Raw genomic sequence first — 17137 nt, 5'->3', positions numbered from 1 at the left:
GCTAATCAAATGCTGACTCAGTACTCTGAACTCCTCAGACATGATCGCAGTGCCTCAAAGGGTTGGATATGATTATCTCCAATTTCTCAGAAAGGAAAATGAGATTCTGAGAGTTGAGAAATTAGTGAAGTCACTCTGGGCAAGATGTTTGACACACCAGAGCTTCCATTTTCACAACAATAAAAGGAAGAAAACAGCATCGCCTCGATAGAGTTATGTTGTTTTGAAAAATAAAGTGAAGAAAGAATCGAAAGGTTAGGTTCCAATCCGGAGAGCCCGAGCAATCCGAAAGAGCTTTGAGAAACGATCAATACAGCGATGACTGTGCACTTTCCAAGTCGTTATTATGGTTCCGACAGAACTCCTTTTTCAGAGACGGCAAGAGGCAGACTGGCCACGAGCCCTGGCTCGGGAAGCCTCGATAATGGGTGTTCAGCCGTGAACTTTCCCACCGTAGAGCAGGGCTGACTCGGCAACCCTGCCTCTCTAAAAGGCCTCTGGAGTGCCAAGACAAAAATAACAGCATCTTGTCGTACAGCAGTTGAGGGCATGGGCTTCCAGAATCAGGCCAACGTAGTTGTATTGCGGGCTCTGCCACTTCTAAACTGCTGGATAAGTATTTGAACTGCGAGATAAACATGGCAAATCTGTTGTGAGGATCCACTGAGGAAGTGTATGTGGTATGCTTAGCACAATGCCTAGCTCAGAGCATGAATTCAACAAATAGCCATTGTTGTTGTGGAGGTTGTTAACCCAGGTTACGAGAGTCAGAGCCAGTTTCCTGCTTGATCTTCCCAGGGCAGGGTGGACGGTGCCTGCTCCATCTCCTGTCTCTTGTGTGGACCTTGTTAGATAAAATAACTGAATTCTAGCATTTGACCTTGATGGAGGGGCCTTCATTTAAGCTCCTCCATGAATTGTAACTGGGAATTTTGACTCACTAAAGCTCATATTCCAACTATGCTTTAACACTTCCGCTATGGAGAAACCGAACTCAGTTCCAAAAAAAGAAAACAAACAAACAAAAAAACCCATCGAAGAGCATTGATGCCCTCCCACAGGGTGACATCAGATGACATGGCTCTAAACCTTGCTTGCTGACCCTCCCCGGCCAGCCATTTCCCCCAAGCCTGGGCTGCCCCTGCTCGCTTTCTCCTTGGGCTCACATCACTTGAGCATGAACCATTGAGATGCTGAAGTCAGTTCTCTCCTTTTAGGAAGAAAATGCATATGTTGTCGCTGCTGTGGGGTCAGGCGAGCCAGGAATGCAAACGAGGAGAAGCGAGAGGCCCTTGCGTGTCTGCTTTACTCAGTCCTGTAGAAACGCAGACACCATTTCTTTCTCTGTCTTTTATTGATTATATATTTACAAGAGAAATGAAAACCTGCTTATGTTTTAAAATTTTAACCATCATTCCAAAGGTGGAAAAGTAAAAGTTTCTCCTTTCTAAGTCGGTGCTTCTCCTTTCTCTATCGTTTTGGCTCACGTATAGTATCTCTAGTAACCATTTGAATAGATGTTGTGTGCAGCCTTCCAAAATTTTTCTTATCACATACAAGTTTATGACTGTTTGTTTATTTCATTTCAAAAAATGCTGAGAATTTATCTCTAACCTCTATCACTTTTCCTTCTTTCCCTCCCTCCTCCCTCCCTCCCTCCCTCCCTCCCTCCCTTCCTCCCTCCCTCCCTTCCTTCCTTCCCTCCATCTTTCTGTCTTTCTTTGCATAAGAGTTACTGTAGCCTAGAGTCCTAGAAGTAGACTTAAATGGCCAAAGTGAATGTGTACTTTAAATTTGGGTTGAAATCCAAATTACTCTTGGGAAAGATTGTAGACTCACACTGCTGTTAAATAGGAGTACCAATTTTCTCATATTCTTGCCACAAAAGCATTATTCAACTGTTGAGTTTTGGTATTCTTTATACCAATGGGAGGATTGACTCTATAGAGGGCCAGTATTAATTAGAGGTCAGTTCTAAACTGAGAGAATTAATCCCATATTGTTTCTTTCTTTTTTTTTTTTAAACTTGCCTACTTCTTATTCTCAGTGACACAATTATTTTATTTATTTATTTATTTTTTTACAGAGGCAGAGAGTGAGTCAGAGAGAGGGATAGACAGGGACAGACAGACAGGAACGGAGAGAGATGAGAAGCATCAATCATCAGTTTTTTGTTGCGACACCTTAGTTGTTCGTTGATTGCTTTCTTATATGTGCCTTGACCGTGGGCCTTCAGCAGACCGAGTAACCCCTTGCTCGAGCCAGCGACCTTGGGTCCAAGCTGGTGGGCTTTTGGTCAAACCAGATGAGCCTGTGCTAAAGCTAGCGACCTCGGGGTGTCGAACCTGGGTCATCTGCATCCCAGTCTGACGCTCTATCCACTGCGCCACTGCCTGGTCAGGCCCCATATTGTTTCAACTAGGGGGACTGACACTTGGGTGAGTTTCTGCTCTTCACCTCAGTTCACCCTTTTGCCAAAACCAGGCTGTCAGGTTGATTTATTATCTATTTCATGGGGATATTAATTCATTAGTGCTTTCTTTTAGGAAGCAGAAATGATGGGCGTGGAATCCTCGAAAAAGCAAAATGAAGGTTTAATCTAGCACCATGTCCCTAAAATGTAATTTGATTAGCACCTGATAAAGAAGAGTAACCATATCATAGGATTGATTTATAGATTGTTTCAAAAACCTCAAGTGATGTTTGGGGGAACGGAAAGTAGTAAAAGAAGAAGCCATGAAGAGGCCCTCAGCACAGAGGAGTGTGAACAGGCCCCTGGGGGTACAGCCACAGCCAACCCCTACCTGAATGGCCTGTGTGACAACAGGGACCAGAGGTCTGCCTATCTACTTTTTTTCTGGGGAAAACAGGGTAAAACTGGTTGAAAAATCAGATATACATGTCCATATGAGGTACCCGCTAACAAACGTTTCATATTGTCCTACAAAGCTTTCACTGTCTGGGCTGTCTACCCTTCCATTTCAATATGAAGCACCATCCCATCTTTAGGTAAGTGTCATGCATGCAAAATCTAATCTAAGCCTTGCAGAAGATCTACAACATTTATTCCCATTCCATAGATAACAACACCGAGGCTTAGGCCATATGCTGCCAGAGCTTGATTCCAAGTCCTTTGTTCTTAACTGTGTTACATTGTAAATGTAATTATTCTCTCCAACTCTCCAACCACAACAGTCATGTATTTATTCCTTTTAAGACAATGAGTAATTGAATATATCCCGAGGGCTAACATTAAACTGAGACATGAAGACTTAAGTGTTTCTAAGAATACAGGTTTCTAGAATGCATTTATTCAACCAAGATATATTGAGATCTTACCCTGTGTTGTTAGGTGATGCACTAGTTGTAGTTAATTCGGTGAATAAGATAGAGAACATCCCTGCTCACATTCCTAGTGAAGGAAGATGTGATAAAGAAGTCAGCACATAAATCAATGAGTTAATTATATCTATACATACAATGAACAAAACAAAAATGGGTAATGGAGTAGGCAGTCACTGGGGATGCATGCGCTGTGGCCAGGTACCCCGGTGTATGTAGGAGCATGTGTGCTTTGGGAAGGTACTGGCCAGAGAGGGTCTCTGTTAGGAAGTGGCATTGAAACTGAGGCTAGAAGAAGGCAGTCATGAGGAAATGTGGGGCCTGACCCTTCTAGGTGCTGGGAGCAGTCCAGTAGATGCAATTACAGACCCTAATGCTTCATTGCTCTGCAGTGTTACATATTCACTCCATTTGCAAGGTGACTTCGCAGTACCCTCCCATTGTGGCTGGAGTGTCATTTCTTGCTCCTCCGATGCCAGACATGGTGATACGATGTACTTTGGCCAATAGAATGATCTCCAAGGCTTTAAACATGTTGCACAGTTTGCCTTGGTCTCTTCTATTCCTGCCACTTATGATGAAAAGAACATGCCCTGGTCAGCACAGGTTCAAGAAGAACATGATATGTGGGGAGCAGATCTGAACCCAAGCTCAGCCAGCTTGCAGCCTGAAGTGAAGGTCGTCCCTGCAAAGTCAAAACTGACTTGTAGACCCCCCCACCCCCATATACCGGTTTACTGTGGTGAGTCACTTATTTGACTAACAGAGAAACAAATGCCTGATGAGGGAAGAGTGTTCCAGGACTAGAAGAAAGGCTACTGTGGCTGGAACAGAGTGGGAAAGCGGGTAGCAGTCACAGTGAGGAAGGAAGGGGCCAGAGCTGGTTTGGTCTTGCAGGTCATGTCAAGAATTGTTCATTTTTGGCCCTGGCCGGTTGGCTCAGTGGTAGAGCATCGGCCTGACGTGCAGGAGTCCGGGTTCAATTCCCGGCCAGGGCACACAGGAGAAACACCCATCTTCTTCTCCAGCCCTCCCCCTCTCCTTTCTCTCTGTCTCTCTCTTCCCCTCCCGCAGCCGAGGCTCCATTGGAGCAAAGTTGGCCCAGGCGCTGAGGATGGCTCTGTGGCCTCTGCCTTAGGCACTAGAATGGCTCTGGTTGCAACAGAGCAATGCCCCAGATGGGCGGAGCATTGCCCCCTGGTGGGCATGCTGGGTGGATCTCGATCGGGCGCATGCGGGAGTCTGTCTGACTGCCTCCCCGTTTCCAACTTCAGAAAAATACAAAAAAAAAAAAAAAAGAATTGTTCATTTTTTCAGAAGGGTGAGAATTTCATGCAGGAGAGTTAAATGATCTGGTTTCCATTTTGAAAGATCAATTCACGTGCTGTTGAAAACAGTAAAGAAGGGAGAGCAGATAAGAAGTTAGTGCAATAATTTAGAGAAAAGGTAATGGCAGCCACTATACACAGTTATTTGGAACGTGCACTGCCGAGAGCTTCCAGAAGGCTGGGAGAGTGAGAGCTAAAGTCCAACCCAGACTTGCCCTACTGTGTGTTTTGTCATGGGGCCACATCTGCCCAGGGGGAGTGCTTTTCCTAATTCCTTCAAAAGCATCCTGTGGCTTTGGCATGAATGGTGGCTTGTGGTAAGGTGGCAGCAAGTTCAGTTAATTACTTTCTCTCTCTCTCTCTCTCTGAGGCAGAGAGACAGACTCCTACATGCACCCTGACCAGGATCCACCTGGCAAGCCCCCTAGGTGGTGATGCTCTGCCTATCTCAGGCCATTGCCTTGTTGCTCAGCCCCTGAGGTGAGGCCATGGAACCGTCCTCAGTGCCTGGGGCCAACTTTGCTCAACCAATTGAGCCATGGCTGTGGGAGGAAGAGTGTGTGTGTGTGTGTGTGTGTGTGTGTGTGTGTGTGAGAGAGAGAGAGAGAGAGAGAGAGATTTTGAATGAGTGTAGAGAGAAGGAGAAATGGGAGGGGTGGAGAAGCAGATGGTCACTTCTCCTGTGTGCCCTGACTGGGAATTGAACCCAGGACTTCCACATGTTGGGCCAATGCTCTACCACTGAGCCGATGGGCCAGGGCACTTTCTTTTTTAAAAAATTATTTGATGAGTAGTATTGATCAGAAGGGAAATCTGTTGCATCAAAGAAGAAAATGCATCAAATTAAATAAATAATGTATGTAGAGCTAGTATGTTTGTAACAGTGTATTTTGGCCTTTGTGTATGCATGGAAACATTCTGTGTGTTATGTTATTGGAAGAAACATAAAATAGTGGATTTGGGAGAATGTAGTGTACTTGCTTAGATACTTAAAGACAGGCCAGGTGAAGCCAAAGATACTTCAGAGTGTTTTTATATTTTTGTGTCCCCAATGTGAAGTGAACAAGAACATATGCCTCTAATGTAAAAGGAACAAGAACACACTGAGATTCAACTGTCTAAAGAAGGTCTGGGTGGTTCTCAGCTGAGTGGGCACCACTCCCGGCAGCCCAGGTTAAAGGGACCCAGCTGGGCAATGCTCTGATCAGATAAGAAATGTGCAAATGAAGTAAACAGTCATCAAGAACAGAGTGATGCTTGTCTGAAAAGAGCCAGCTCCTTTTCAAGGGAGAAGCTAAATGGAATCTGGGAAGGGTGATTGAGGACAGTGGACGAGATCATAGGAGAAAGGGTTCATCACTGAATAACAAGGGCGTGCCATACTGAGCCTGTGTGTTCAAGTCTGTCTCCTTGTGCCAATTTACAAACCAGACAAATGAACCAGGCGTTGGTGACTCCCCGTCCTGCCTATTGTCCTCAGCTCAGCTGTGCGTTGAAAGGCATTTCAGGGAGGACAGTATCATCTAAGTTTAAAAATAAAACATCTCGAAAATGTTCTGTGCTCTGTTTGGAATTAAGTGGATTTTTAGTGTCTGTTTATTGAGCATTAGTGGGAGCTGGTTACCGTGTCAAGCCTTTCACCTTCAGCACAACCTCTGGAATGCAGGTGTTATTGCTTCTGTGGTATAAACTGAGGTTTGGTCAAGTGCAGTGGATCTAGCCCAGGGTCACAGGCAGGCTCTGTTGCAGCCTTGCTTGTGGCACAGTAACCTTGACTGCTCGGAGGTTCTCGGGGGCGCCCTGCTCCACATGGGGGCATACTGTATCATTGCCCTGCAGTCCAGAGCATCGCTTCTGAGGTCGGCCTGCCTGGGTTTGAATCCTGACTCCTCGCTTGGGCAAACTGAGCAAGCCCTCTAAGCTTCAGTTTCTTCATTTCAAAAATGGTAACAACAACTTACTACAGAGCCCAGCCCAATGTAAATGGCAGGGGACTTTTCTTCTTAATTTTTTATGATGTGCTGTGAGACTCTCAGCGCCCTCTTTGGAAACATCAAGTCGCTTTTGAAAAACTTTTAATTCAAGGTAGAAGCTAATTCTATGGTGTGTTCCCCCTATGAGCTCATTGGCCTCTTAAGAACAAATGTGTGGCGTGATTGAATGAGTTTAGAAAATAATTTTTGCAGAATTGCAATGCACACTGGCATGTTAAAAATGTTGATGTCTTGTAGTAAATCGATGTTGTTTAGTTCACTATTTCCTACATTGATTTGGCCACGGAAACAGTTCCTACTGTCACTTAGGACCAGAAAGCCCCTGGGCTCAAAGCCTAGCCTGTTACGCTCTTTACCATTGTCAAATCTCTTCTCTGTTTCCTTATCTGTAAAATGCGAACAATACCAGTGCCTTCCTCACAGGGGGGTTTGTGGATATGCACGGAATATGATTGGCATCTCGTAGAATCTTAGTAAACGTGAGCTGATTATTTTCACTACTATTTTTTAAACGTTTTAACACCGATATCATTTTATGTATGCTTTATATAAACCAAATATTTATCTCTTTTCATCTTATCACCGTTGTTATAGTGTGTACCCTTTGACTGTAAGTTATAGTTGACAGTCCACATTGTATTAGTTTCAGGTGAATAGCATAGTGGTTAGACATTTATATCACTTACAAGTGATCCCCTCAATAAGTCTAGGACCCACCTGGCACCGTACATAGTAATTTCAATTTTATGTTGTACTGTACATCCCCATATTTTGTAACTGCCAATTTATACTTTTTTTTTTTCCCCAAAGCTGGAAATGGGGTGGCAGTCAGACAGACTCCCACATGCGCCTGACCGGGATCCACCCGGCATGCCCACCAGGGAGCGATGCTCTGCTGCAACCAGAGCCATTCTAGCGCCTGAGGCAGAGGCCATGGAGCCATCCTCAGCACCCGGGGCAACTCTGCTCCAATGGAGCCTTGGCTGCAGGAGGGGAAGAGAGAGACAGAGAGGAAGGAGAGGGGGAGGGATGGAGAAGTAGATGGGCGCTTCTCCTGTGTGCCCTGGCTGGGAATTGAACCCGGGACTCCTGCACACCAGGCCGATGCTCTACCACTGAACCAACTGGCCAGGGCCCAATTTATACTTCTTAATCCCTTTCCCTTTCACACCAGCCACCCCTTCTCCCCTCATCGGAACCATCATTCTGTTCTCTGTATCTGTGAGTCAGAAAGACATGGTACAAATGTACAATGGACTATTACTTGGCCATAAAGGAATAAAAACCTTGCATTTTGCAATGACATAGATGGACCTAGAAGGTATGATGCTGAGTAAAGGAAGTCGAACAGAGAAAGACAAACACCATATGATTTCTCTTTGATGTGGAATCTCCGATATGTGGCTTTAAATTGTGGATGAGGTAGGGACGCATAGGAATGGGAACGAGGACCTCACAGTTGATCAGAGGAGTAGATGGGGTTTTGAACTTTGGGAAGTAGAAAGTACCACACCAGCAAAGTTGTCGCCATCACTCTTATTGGAGCTTTTAAACTCGAGGTGGTGGGGAAGTTGGGTTCTGTGATTCACCCTCTGGCGAGGGGCCTGCTGCAGGTAACCTTCCAGCTTCCACCATAGCCTCTACCCCTTTTACAAAATTTCTGTCAACTCTTAAAAATGTGTTTCTTTAATTACTTACTAGAGACAAAGAGAAAGGGAGAGAGAAAGAGAAACACCAATTTGTTGTTCTACTTATTCGTGCCATTATTGGTTAACTTATAAGTGCCCTGGCCAGGATTGAACCCACAGCCTGGGCATGTCAGGAGGATACTCTAGCAGTGGTCGGCTAACTCATTAGTCAACAGGGCCAAGTATCAACAGTACAACGATTGAAATTTCTTTTGAGAGCCAAATTTTTTAAACATAAACTATATAGGCAGGTACATTCCTTATCAAGGTAGCGCCCACACGTGGTATTTTGTGGAAGAGCCACACTCAATGGGCCAATGAGCTGCATGTGGCTCACGAGCCACAGTTTGCCAACCAAGGTTCTAGCCAACTAAGCTACCTGGCCAGGGCTCCACCCCCTTTTGAATCCGCTCTCTGCCATTCACTCTGTGACTTCTAAAAGCTACTTCCAAAGGCAAGGAAATTAAAGCTCAGTTTTAAGAGTGTGTACTGTGTGAGTCCTGTCTGCCCTTCTTTCAGTGAAAGATCAAAATGGGGTTTGGGCTCCTGGTAGCAAGCCCGTCTCTCAGATAGATCTCGTTTATTTGAAGTCCTTATTAATGATATCTAGGCAGATATGGCAGAAATAGAACTTCTGGAGATCAAGAGCGAGGAAGTCATTAATTTGCTTCCTTGCTAACCATTGGAGAACACAGCCGTGGCTACTGGTGACCTGCCGATTATTGTTAATTAATTAACTAATAAATGTGCTTCTTGATTCATTACAGGTATATCAAGTGGTCGCTATGCATCAGGCACTGTGCTAAGCTTTGTGAGGGGAAAAGGAATAAACGCGGCCTGGTGTCTGCCCTTGAAAATACTGAAATCCATTTGGGAGGAAAATGCATGTGCACAAATAACTTACATTCAAGGTAATTTTCCAAACGTGTAATAGATACATGGCAGGGTAAAATTAACCTGCTGTGGTTTTAACAACTCCTCCCCCTTCATATAGTTTCCTATTATCTGTACCTTAATTTTCCTCCTTCTGTTCCCTGGAGAGTCTGCCTCTGCCAGACGGTACGTAGGTGTGTATGCATGTGTGTGCACATGTGTGTATGTGTGTGCGTGTGCACGTGCGTGTGTGTGTATGAGAGAGTGACAGAGGGACAGAGAGAGAGAGAGAAGGCAAGGGAGAGGGAGGTGAAGGTGTAGAATAAAAAAATGTACAGAAAAGGACAGAATAAAGATTTGCTGAAAATTTAAGTCTTATTTACATAATATAATGGGAGAATGATGTGAAAATCAATTAAAGAGACCACATCAAGATTAGAGTTGAGAGGCCTGTAGGGGGCACTCTCATGACCTACGCCTATGGTGGGGCCCCACAGAAAGAACTCTGTTTAAAATAGCACCTCCTTTTTTTCCTTTTATCTCCTGAGGTTTTTTTAATTGAATTTATTGGGGTGACACTGATTAATGAAATTATATAGGTTTCAGATATACGATTCTATAACGCATCATCTGTATATTGTATTGTATGTTCACCACTCCAAGTCAAGTCTCCTTCCATCACCATTCCCCTCTTCCACCTCCCCAACCCCCTTTTCCTCTCATAATTATCATACTTTTGTCTGTGTCTTCTTTTTCTCTGCTTAATCCCTTCACCTTTTCCACCAAGCCCCCAAACCCCTCCCCCCTGACAGCTGCCAGTCCTCTGTATCTATGAGCCTGTTTCTGTTTTGTGTATTAGTTTATTTTGTTCATTAGAGTCCACATATGAGTGAGATCATATGGTACTTGTCTTTCTCCGGCTTATTTCACTGAACATAATGCTCTCCAGGTACATCCATGCTGTTGTAACCGGGGGTAAAATTTCCTTCTTTTTTGCAGCTGAGTAGCTTTCTGTTGTGTAAACGTACCATTGCTTTTTTATCCACTCACCTACTGACAGGCACTTGGGCTACTTCCAAGTCTTGGCTATTGTAAATAATGCTGCAATGAACCAAGGGGTGCATATATTCTTTCAAATTAACGTTCCCTAACTCCTTGGTCCCCAACCTTTTTTGGGCCACGGACTGGTTTAATGTCAGAAAATATTTTCACGGACCGGTCTTTAGGGTGGGATGGATAAATGTATCACATGACCAAGACAAGCATCAAGAGTGAGTCTTAGACGGATGTAACAGAGGGAATGTGGTCATTTTTTAAAAATAAAACATCGTTTAAACTTAAATATAAATAAAATGGAAATAATGTAAGTTATTTATTCTTTCTCTGCCGACCGGTACCAAATGGCCCATGGACCGGTACCGGTCCACGGCCCGGGGGTTGGGGACCACTGCCCTAACTTGCCTCAGTGAAAGAGCAACTTCTTTGTTTCCCGGGACTGGGACAAAATTCACCATTAGACCACATGTCCCAAATTGCAATTATTTGTTGTTCCCAAATTAATCCATTTTACTAGAGAATTATCTGGCTAGTCATTGACTGAAGGCCTGAAGACAGCAGGAACTGAAGTGCTGGGGAAAGGCAGGTGTTTTGTGATGGAAAAGTGATGGGTGTTTGAGGTCTTCATATAGTTAGGGCGTAGGAGAACTCTTCTCCTGTTAGGGCTGTGCTTTTCCAAATGCAGCTCTACCTCAGGACTGAGCCACATGGCTCATGGCCTTCAGAGAGTTACAGACATGGCGTCTTCAAGGAATTAGGTAGAAAACCATTTAGAGAGGATGGCCAGGAAAACATCATGGAGGGGATAGCTTTTGAATTGGGTCCTACAGAATGGGTGTCTGTTGTTATGTAGTAAAAGAATCCATCGTGAGGCTGTGTTCCAGGCTTTTACTATAAAGTCGCAGAGTGGAGCAAAGTCTTGGGGGATATTGCCATGAGGAGCCCGGGTTTTATAGGGCAGCAATGAAATAAGACCAAAAAAGCTGGTTGAAGTCAGAAATCAGTGAAGCATTCTCAAACACAATGCTGACTTTTGTCATGATATCTCCTTCTTCAGTTAAACGGGTGGTAGGGAGCCTCAGCTGTTAGTGTGGGTTTTTGTGTTTGTGAGTGACACGCCCAGATTGAGAGGGATTCTCTTTCCGCGCTGTGCCTGGGCCTGTTGGCAGGGTCATTCTGAAGCACCACTTTGCACTGCAGTTTTAAGGAGGCCAGGTCCTGCCTCTTTTTGCTTTTGTGAAATTATCAGAGAGGTCCATGATCTGTGGTCTGTTACCTGGAGCATTGTACCTCGAGTGACTGACCCAAGGGCAAGAGGGAATGCTGGAGGTGACATTGCAGTGGCAGTCGTGTTGGCATGCGCAGCAGTAGCAGTATGAGCTGCACCTTGTAGATGCTGCAGCCACACGGTGGCTGTCATTGTTCCTGAGCTGCTGTAGCTACAAGGTGGCTGTCACCGTTCCTGGACAGCCAGACCTAACGCACGCTCTGCTTCTGTGGAAGTCTACTTCCTCCACCGCTCTCCTTTCTCTCCCACACTGATGACTTTCCAGTGAACCCATCTATCTGAAACCATTCAAAATATCTGTTACATGCCACCGAGCATGTCAGTGGATTTCCTTAGTCATTCTGTGAGCAGAAGACCGTCAACTCAAAGACATGCTCTGAAGAAAGCTTGGATTTAAAGAGCGCAGAATGTTGCCAACGTCTCAGAGAGTTCTGCCGTTTGCAGCGATGCTTTGTACCTTGCCACATCATCTCCCAGGAGCAAGGTCAAGAAGTCCTGGGAGGTTAACTGGGGAACCCAAAGCACGAATGACAGTTGGTTCTTAACCAGGTTTTGACCAGTGTCTGGCTGACAGGTCTGTGCGTGGAAAGTTCAGCTCTGGAACTCTGTATCTGCTTGTGGAGTCAGAGCACAAAGCCCTTGGTTGTATGGTTTTGAAGGAACTGATCTTGATTCTAAGGAAATGTCAGGGGAGCTGACTGGTATCCTTCAGTGACATCCTTTGTGACAGTTTCACGGGCTCCCTTCAGCAGCTTTGTTTTTCCTATAATCCAGAAGGTGCCTGATGATCTCTTACCCCTGTCACTAACTGCTTCACTGGGCAGAGTGACCACTGCTTCCCTTAGGCCGTGCAGATAGTGCTGGACACAGAAGGAAAACAGCTAATGAAAACTCTTTCTTTTGGCTGATTCAGTGTGTTGTGTGTCTACACTTGCCCTTCCTAATGTTCCTGATCCCCTGTAGGCTCAATTAGGGCCGAAAGCCTCCCTCTGGGGGCACCATGCTGACTCACTCTACACCCCCCCTCCAATCAGTGATGTCAGTTGTCTTTGGAGCACACTGAGAATTCTTTATCTATTTTTAACTAAAATATTTATTAAACTATTAACTAATATTTATTAATTTTTATTCCCCAATACCAAGGAAATTATATTTATTATTTTTTTTAATTGTGGACTTCAGAAAAATGTGCAGAAGAAAATTATGATAATTCTACCATTCAGAAATAACCATTTGTGATATCCTTCTAGTCTTTCTTTCTATGTGCAAGGACACACAGATACATGCACATACATGCACATACAGAGATTTACATGTATATACATACAGATATATACACATAGGGTATATATAAATAGCTATAATATGCTTTAAAATAATTTCCATAGAATTATATATATATTTTAACAGAGATAGAGAGAGAGTCAGAGAGAGAGATAGACAGGGACAGACAGAAAGGAATGGAGAGAGATGAGAAGCATCAATTATCAGTTTTTTGTTGTGACACCTTAGTTGTTCATTGATTGCTTTCTCATATGTGCCTTGACCGTGGGGCTACCGCAGACTGAGTAACCTCTTGCTCAAGCCAGCGACCTTGGGTCCAAGCTGGTGAGCTTTGCTCAAACCAATAAGCCTGTGCTCAAGCTGGCAACCTCGGGGTTTCGAACTTGGGTCCTCTGCATCCTAGTCTGATGCTCTATCCACTGTACCACCCCCTGGTCAGGCGAATTCTATTTATATTTTATAGTTTTTTTTATTCAACAACATATCAGGAATATCGTCTCCTGGTTTTCAGAAGCTGTGCAGTATTTTAATCATATAGCTATACCATAATTTATTTAATGTATAACATTATTAGGCATTTGGGTTGTCCTCTTTTGCTAGATGAATAATATTGCTCCTCCTAATTACCATACATTTGATTTATATAAATTCTTAGAAGCAGAATCCTCAAGAAGATGTTCAAGGAAGAGATTTAGCTTCCTAAATAGTCTCCTTGGTCTCCTTTTGAAATTGCTTTGCACTTTAACAATAATCATAGTTCATTTGGGCTGCTGTAACACAATGCCACTGACCAGTAGGCTTATAAACAGCAGGTATTTATGTATTTGTTTATTTATTTATTTTTCTTATTTTCCAAGTGAGAGAAGGGGAGATAGAGAACCAGACTCCCATATGTGCTCCAACAGGGATCCACCCAGCAACCCTGTCTGGGGCCGATGCTCTGCCCATCTGGGGCCATGTTTGCATCTGAGCTATTTTTAGCACCTGAGACCAAGGCTCCACAGAACCATCCTCAGTGCCTGGGGTTGATGTGCTCAAACCAATTGAGCCATGGCTGTGGGAGGAGAAGAGAGAGAGAGAAGGGGGAGGGGTGAAGAAGCACATGGTCATTTCTTCTGTGTGTCCTGACTGGGAATCGAACCTGAGACATCCACACACTGGGCAGAAGTTCTACCACTGAGCCAGCCAGCCAGCCAATCCCGAGGCATTTATTTTTTATAGTTCTGGAGGTTGGAAGTCTGAGACTAGAGTGCCAGCATGGTTTAGTGAGGGTCGCAGACTTACTGTTGTGTCCTCACGTGGTGGAAGGGAGGGACTGGCTCTCTGGGACTTCTGTAATAGAGGTACTAATCCCATTTATGAAGGTTCTGCCCTCATGACCTAATCATCTTTCAAAGGTCCTATCTCCTAATTCTGTCATTTTGGGAATTAGGTTTTTCATATATTAATTTGTAGGGAACATAACCATTCACATCATAGCAACAAGTTATCCCGAGATGGGATGGGGTGGCATAAGAAGTCCTCAGCCGCAGAGAAAGTGCAGTTGGACTACAGTGAGCTGAGTAAAACTCAGGGCCTAGGGGAGTCAGCAGTGGTGCTTATGAGGGAGGCTCTCAGGCCCTAATAAAGCCTGTAGGTTGGGAATGTTAGTGAAGGGCAAGTTTAGATGCACAGAACACAGGGTCTAGGGTAATCGAGGCCCACACTTTCAGTGGCAAGGGACTTCTACAGCTACCATGTGAGAAGGTTACAACAATCCTCAATTCTTTGACAATAGGAGTAACCCTATGGATGTATGCCCAGCTGCCCCAAACACCCATCTATCTGTCTGCTCCAGCACCAGTTTGCTTACAAAGCTGCTTCCCATTAACTGCATGATCTCTGCCTGTACAAAAACATCAGAATATTGTGACCACCTGTTGTGCTGATGACTTGGAAACATGGAAATCCCAGACTCTGCTTGAGCAAACACAAGCAGCTTTGTGGCCATGTGGGTCCAGGGCCATTTAAATTCTCACTTACCTGTCCACTGCCGGGTATATGGTGGTTCTATCTACTTGAATGGCACCCCACAAAACAATAACACCTCAGAGTTACTGCTAGACAGTATTTTTAAAACTGTTGATCATTTTTCTCCCTATCACACTTGTCTTATTACGGATTTCCCCAGAGACAAAGTTTTAAATACAAATAGTTTATTAGAAAGTGCAGAAGAAGTAGGTAGGTAGGGAAGTAATACAGGGAAGAAGTGTTATTAAAGTCCAGAGGCGTGGTGTACAACGGGGCTCAATCTCCTGGAGAAACTCTGAAATACGATGCAAAATGCAAGCCTCTGAATTATGTTGGCCTGAAAAGCAGACACTAGATGGGAACAGACATACAGGATGTTTGGGGGCAAGCACCCTACAAAAGGATAAAGCGAGCATGTGCAGGAGACGGAAGGGAGAACTTTTGGACCTCGTGGCAGGTCTGACACTTGTGAAAGGAGAGAGGGAAGGAGGACAGTGCAGGAGAGCCTCAGACCTCAGCACAGACTGAGAAGGTCTCAGCCCGACCTATGGATGGTCCCCAAGCAAAGTAGCCCATCCGGGCAGGAACGGGCTCGCACTGGCACACCCCACTGTGGGGGGGCTCTGGCTGGGAGCGGTCTTGACCAGAGACATAGTTTTTTTCCTAACTTGCTGGTCACCCTCTCTCAGTTCCTTTGCTGGTTTGTCTTTTTTCCCCAGATCTCTAAGTCTCCAGGCCTTCTCTTCTTTCTTCTGTAAGTTCTCTGCTAGTGTCAGGGCTGTAAATGTTATTTATACACTGATGACTTACACATTTATATCTCCAGCCCAGACCTCACCTCTGAGCTCTCTACTCACATATCTAACTGCTTATTTGGATGCCTAAGAAGCATCCCAAAGTTAGTAAGTTCAAAAATAGAGGCAAAACATAATTCAACTCTGCATATTGTTCTTTTTTTTTTTTTTTTTTTTTTTTTTACAGGGACAGAGAGAGAGTCAGATAGAGGGACAGATAGGGACAGACAGACAGGAATGGAGAGAGATGAGAAGCGTCAATCATCAGTTTTTCATTGCGACACCGTAGTTGTTCATTGATTGCTTTCTCATATGTGACATGACCGCGGGCCTTCAGCAGACTGAGTAACCCCCCGCTCGAGCCAGTGACCTTGGGTCCATGCTAGTGAGCTTTTTGCTCAAGCCAGATGAGCCCGCATTCAAGCTGGCAACCCCGGGGTCTCGAACCTGGTTCCTTCCGCATCCCAGTCTGACGCTCTATCCACTGCGCCACCGCCTGGTCAGGCTGCATATTGTTCTTATTTATGCTTTTAATTTTTTTCCCTCTATCTGAATGTAAGCTTCAGGGTTTTACTTCTTATCCCCAAGAACAACACACAGTGCTGTATGTATGTGTGTGTGTGTGTGTGTGTGTGTGTGTGTATATATATATATATATATATATATATATATATATATATATATATTTATTATGTATATATCCCCTAACCCTTGGGATACACAAAATTTTGTGAGCTTGACCACAGCCTGGCTAAAGCTGTAAAACAACTCAGCGCTATTGAAGGGGCTAATGAGGTAAGCGAATGGGCCCAGGAAATTCCTATTCAATGAGGAAGAATGAAGAGTTAGCGCAAACCCAGAGGCAGTAAACAGTTTAGTACTTTAAAGTACACACATTGCCTTAAAAGAGATCATGAAACCACTGTCCCAGCAGAGAAAAGTCCAATGAGCACAATTAAACTTTCTAGCATTAATGCATTGCACTAAATGCGTCATAGAAATCATTGCACTGAATCATCACAGCCACCGTATGAAAGAGGTACCGACGTTATCTCTGTCTTACAGCTGACAAAATGAGGGCTCTGAGAACTCAGGACACTTTCTTCAATAAAAGGATCTGGGATGCGAACCCTGATTTATCTGATCCCGGATTTCTTTTTCTTCTGACACTATCTTCGAAGATGTAAGTGAAAATTCAGAGGATGGCTCTGAAACATTTTTTCAGCTCAGTAAGTGAGGCTGGATCTATTCATGATGAAATAACTTCCCCGAGGGGAGCCGAGAAAGGTTTAGCACTTAGGCTATTTAAAGCAAGAGGAGGCCAAGGAAAAGGTATGGGTCGCGGAGCAATTTTGTGTTGGGAGAAAGCTTGGATGAACTGAGCGTGGGATTCAGTGCCCCTTTGCCTGAACAGTCCCGTCTAAAAATACATGTGACAGCAGATGTTGCCACTTCTCCTTTCATCTTCTCTTGTATCTCC

The 17137-nt window shown here is 44.4% G+C and overlaps 1 non-coding gene across 1 annotated transcript; it reads right to left on the bottom strand.

The window, feature by feature from the left end:
- Positions 1-5355: 5355 nt before the first annotated feature.
- TRNAV-AAC (transfer RNA valine (anticodon AAC)) lies at positions 5356-5431 on the bottom strand. Its single transcript has one exon. It is a non-coding gene; the product is annotated as a tRNA-Val (tRNA).
- Positions 5432-17137: the final 11706 nt, after the last annotated feature.

This window comes from Saccopteryx leptura, chromosome 6, assembly GCF_036850995.1.
Source record: "Saccopteryx leptura isolate mSacLep1 chromosome 6, mSacLep1_pri_phased_curated, whole genome shotgun sequence".
NCBI lineage: Eukaryota > Metazoa > Chordata > Mammalia > Chiroptera > Emballonuridae > Saccopteryx > Saccopteryx leptura.
Note: the sequence above shows the minus strand (reverse complement) of the source record. Positions and strands in the feature narration are given on the sequence as shown.